Below are 4,203 nucleotides of genomic sequence, written 5' to 3' on the forward strand. Positions count from 1 at the left end.
GTAAGGCGCATCCTCATCGCGCCATGTACGACGCGGAATTCGGGCGTATTGCAGGTTGACACTTTGATAGATGGGCCTGATGGACTCCCTAAGTACATTGGCAGTGTTGTATAGTATGACAATGGTGAATGACGGAACAGAATGTCAATAAACTTTAATGGGAGGCAACATTTAACCTCTTAAGGACATATGGCGGAATTGTTCTGTCATAAAACAATTGAGCAAACTGAAAGCTGTGTCCTTAAAGGGTTAAAGCAGTATGGAGATAAAAAATAAGAGGTGCAGTAAATAAGTACTTAGTGCATGTACAACCTAAGCAGAGAAATGATTCTGAAGTTAGCTCCTTATTAGGCCAGCTTCTTATTCGAATGCTGAAGTTAGCTCCTTATTCGGCCAGCTACTTATTCGAATGCTGAAGTTAGCTCCTTATTCGGCCAGCTTCTTATTCGAAGATTCAAGTTAGCTTACTATTCAGCCAGCATTCTATTCTAGTTAGCTTCTTATTCATGACATAAATTATTTATTAAACAACAATTAGCAAAGTTAATATGATATTAATCATGAAATTTGGCACCAAAGGTGGCACCATCATTTTCATTAATTTCAATAGGGAAATTCTGAATAAGGTACCAAGCTTTTACTCTTGGCTCACTCATATTTGTCTTGTTTTATACTATTTGGGCATCCCTCTATATAAAAAGAATCAATCTAGCCCGAGCCAAATGATATTGATCATGTCATATGGCATCAAATCTGGCACCCTAGCATCCATGCATTTCAATGGGAAATTCTAAATAAGTAACCAAGCATTTTCTTTATTAAAACCATCTTGGCTCACTTACATTTGGCTTGTTTTATGCTAATTGGGCATCCCTCTATATAAAAAGAATCAATCTAGCCTGAGCCAAATCATATTGATCATGTAATATGGCACCAAACCTGGTACCTTCATTTCAATGCATTTCAATGGGAGATTTTGAATAAGTAGCCAAGCTTTTAATTTATGAAAACCATCTTGGCTCACTTACATTTGGCTTGTTTTATGCTAATTGGGCATCCCTCTATATCAGCGGTTCCCAACCTTTTTTCTCTCCCGTACCCCTTGATTAGGCTTTTCATTTATGAGTACCCACCTCTCTTCATTACCCCCACCCATCCCCCAAAATAAAGGAAGCTCTTTTTTTATAGGGGAGGTAAGCTATACCTGAATGGCATATGACTGTACGTGTATCAACAGGATTAAAGCTCAGATCTCATTCTCAGGAGGAGCCCTGCTGTGTGGCTGGCGCCCCTGGCAGCTGCCTGGTTGCCCCTAAACACAGCCCTGGGGGGAGTCAAAGTGAAATGATCATAAAAATAAATATTTAAATTTGTGAAATCAGATCGATATTAACCACCCAGCCACTATGAACGTTTTTAGTTGGAAGTGCAACAATCTGAATCAAGCAAGCACTAGCAGCAGTACTTTACTTACCGGCACTGACTATAACTTATTTGGGGATGCAGACCCGCCTCGCCTGTGTGACTCACAACCTCCACTGCTCTACCACACATGTCCACGTGGCTATACTGCTGCAGTGCCGCTTCTAACTGCGCACTCGCAGTCAAAATTCTGTGCAAAGGAGTGGGTGGAGCAGGAGGCTAAGCTGTCTGGTGACACAGGGTAATCATTAATATGTGGACCGGAGTCATCCACACCTGGTCCACATATTTCAGGTGCAGGGGCTCCCATCTGCCTATATGCCAGGCCAGGACTTCACTTATCACTTTCCGGCTGAGCGCTCCTTCCTTCCACAGTTCCACAATGGTTATTAGTTGATGACCTATTCAGAGTGCCGCCCGACCCTCCCCCCACAACTTCTGCCATTACCAACAATATTTTTTCGTACCCCCAACTGGTCTGCCAAGTACCCCCAGGGGTACGCGTACCACAGGTTGGGAACCGCTGCTCTATATAAAAAAAATCAATGTAGCCTGAGCCAAATGATATTGATCATATAATATGGTATCAAAACTGGCACCCTAGCATCCATGCATTTCAATGGGAAATTGTGAATAACTAACCAAGCATTTACTCTATTAAAACCATCTTGGCTCACTCACATTTTACTTGTTTTATACTAATTGGGCATCCCTCTATATAAAAATAATCAATCTAGCCTGAGCCAAATGATATTGATCAAGTAATATGGCACCAAACCTGGTACCGTAATTCCAATGCATTTCAATGGGAGATTCTGAATAAGTAACTAAGCTTTTAATCTATGAAAAACATCTTGGCTCACTCACATTTGGCTTGTTTTATACTAATTGGGCATCCCTCTATATAAAAAAATTCAATGTAGCCTGAGCCAAATGATATTGATCATGTAATATAACATCAAAGCTGGCACCTTAGCATCCATGCATTTCAATGGGAAATTGTGAATAAGTAACCAAGCATTTACTCTATGAAAAACATCTTGGCTCACTCACACTTTACTTGTTTTATACTAATTGGGCATCCCTCTATATAAAAATAATCAATCTAACCTTTATCCAAATCATATTGATCATGTAATATGGCACCAAACCTGGTACCTTCATTTCAATGCATTTCAATGGGAGATTCTGAATAAGTAACTAAGCTTTTAATCTATGAAAAACATCTTGGCTCACTCACCTTTGGCTTGTTTTATACTAATTGGGCATCCCTCTATATAAAAATAATAACTCTAGCCCGAGCCATATGATATTGATCTAGTAATATGGCACCAAACCTGGTATTCCCTCATTTCAATGCATTTAAATGGGAGATTTTGAATAAGTAACCAAGCTTTTAATCTATGAAAACCATCTTTGCTCACTCACATTTGGCTTGTTTTATACTAATTGGGCATCCCTCTATATAAAAAGAATCAATCTAGCCCGAGCCAAATGATATTGATGATATCATATGGCATCAAATCTGGCACCCTAGCATCCATGCATTTCAATGGGAAATTGTGATTAAGTAACCAAGCATTTACCCTATTAAAACCATCTTGGCTCACTCGTATTTGGCTTGTTTTATACTAATTGGGCATCCCTCTATATAAAAAGAATCAATCTAGCCTGAGCCCAATGATATTGATCATGTAATATGGCACCAAACCTGGTACCCTAATTCCAATGCATTTCAATGGGAGATTTTGAATAAGTAACCAAGCTTTTAATCTATGAAAACCATCTTGGCTCACTTACATTTGGCTTGTTTTATGCTAATTGGGCATCCCTCTATATAAAAAAATTCAATGTAGCCTGAGCCAAATGATATTGATCATATAATATGGCATCAAAGCTGTTACCCTCATTTCAATGAATTTCAATGGGATATTTTGAATAAGTAACCAAGCATTTACTCTATGAAAACTATCTTGGCTCACTAACATTTTACTTGTTTTATGCTAATTGGGCATCCCTCTATATAATAAAAATCAATCTAGCCTGAGCCAAATGATATTGATCATGTAATATGGCACCAAACCTGGTATCCTCATTTCAATGCATTTCAAAGGGAGATTCTGAATAAGTAACTAAGCTTTTAATCTATGAAAAAAATCTTGGCTCACTCACCTTTGGCTTGTTTTATACTAATTGGGCATTCCTCTATATAAAAATAATAACTCTAGCCTGAGCCAAATGATATTGATCTAGTAATATGGCACCAAACCTGTTATTCCCTCATTTCAATGCATTTCAATGGGAGATTTTGAATAAGTAACCAAGCTTTTAATCTATGAAAACCATCTTGGCTCACTCATATTTTACTTGTTTTATACTAATTGGGCATCCCTCTATATAAAAAGAATCAATCTAGCCTGAGCCAAATGATATTGATCATGTAATATGGCACCAAACCTGGTACCCTAATTCCAATGCATTTCAATGGGAGATTTTGAATAAGTAACCAAGCTTTTAATCTATGAAAACCATCTTGGCTCACTTACATTTGGCTTGTTTTATGCTAATTGGGCATCCCTCTATATAAAAAAATTCAATGTAGCCTGAGCCAAATGATATTGATCATATAATATGGCATCAAAGCTGTTACCCTCATTTCAATGCATTTCAATGGGAGATTTTGAATAAGTAACCAAGCATTGACTCTATGAAAACTATCTTGGCTCACTAACATTTTACTTGTTTTATGCTAATTGGGCATCCCTCTATATAATAAAAATC

Source organism: Bombina bombina, chromosome 3, assembly GCF_027579735.1.
Source record: "Bombina bombina isolate aBomBom1 chromosome 3, aBomBom1.pri, whole genome shotgun sequence".
Lineage (NCBI taxonomy): Eukaryota > Metazoa > Chordata > Amphibia > Anura > Bombinatoridae > Bombina > Bombina bombina.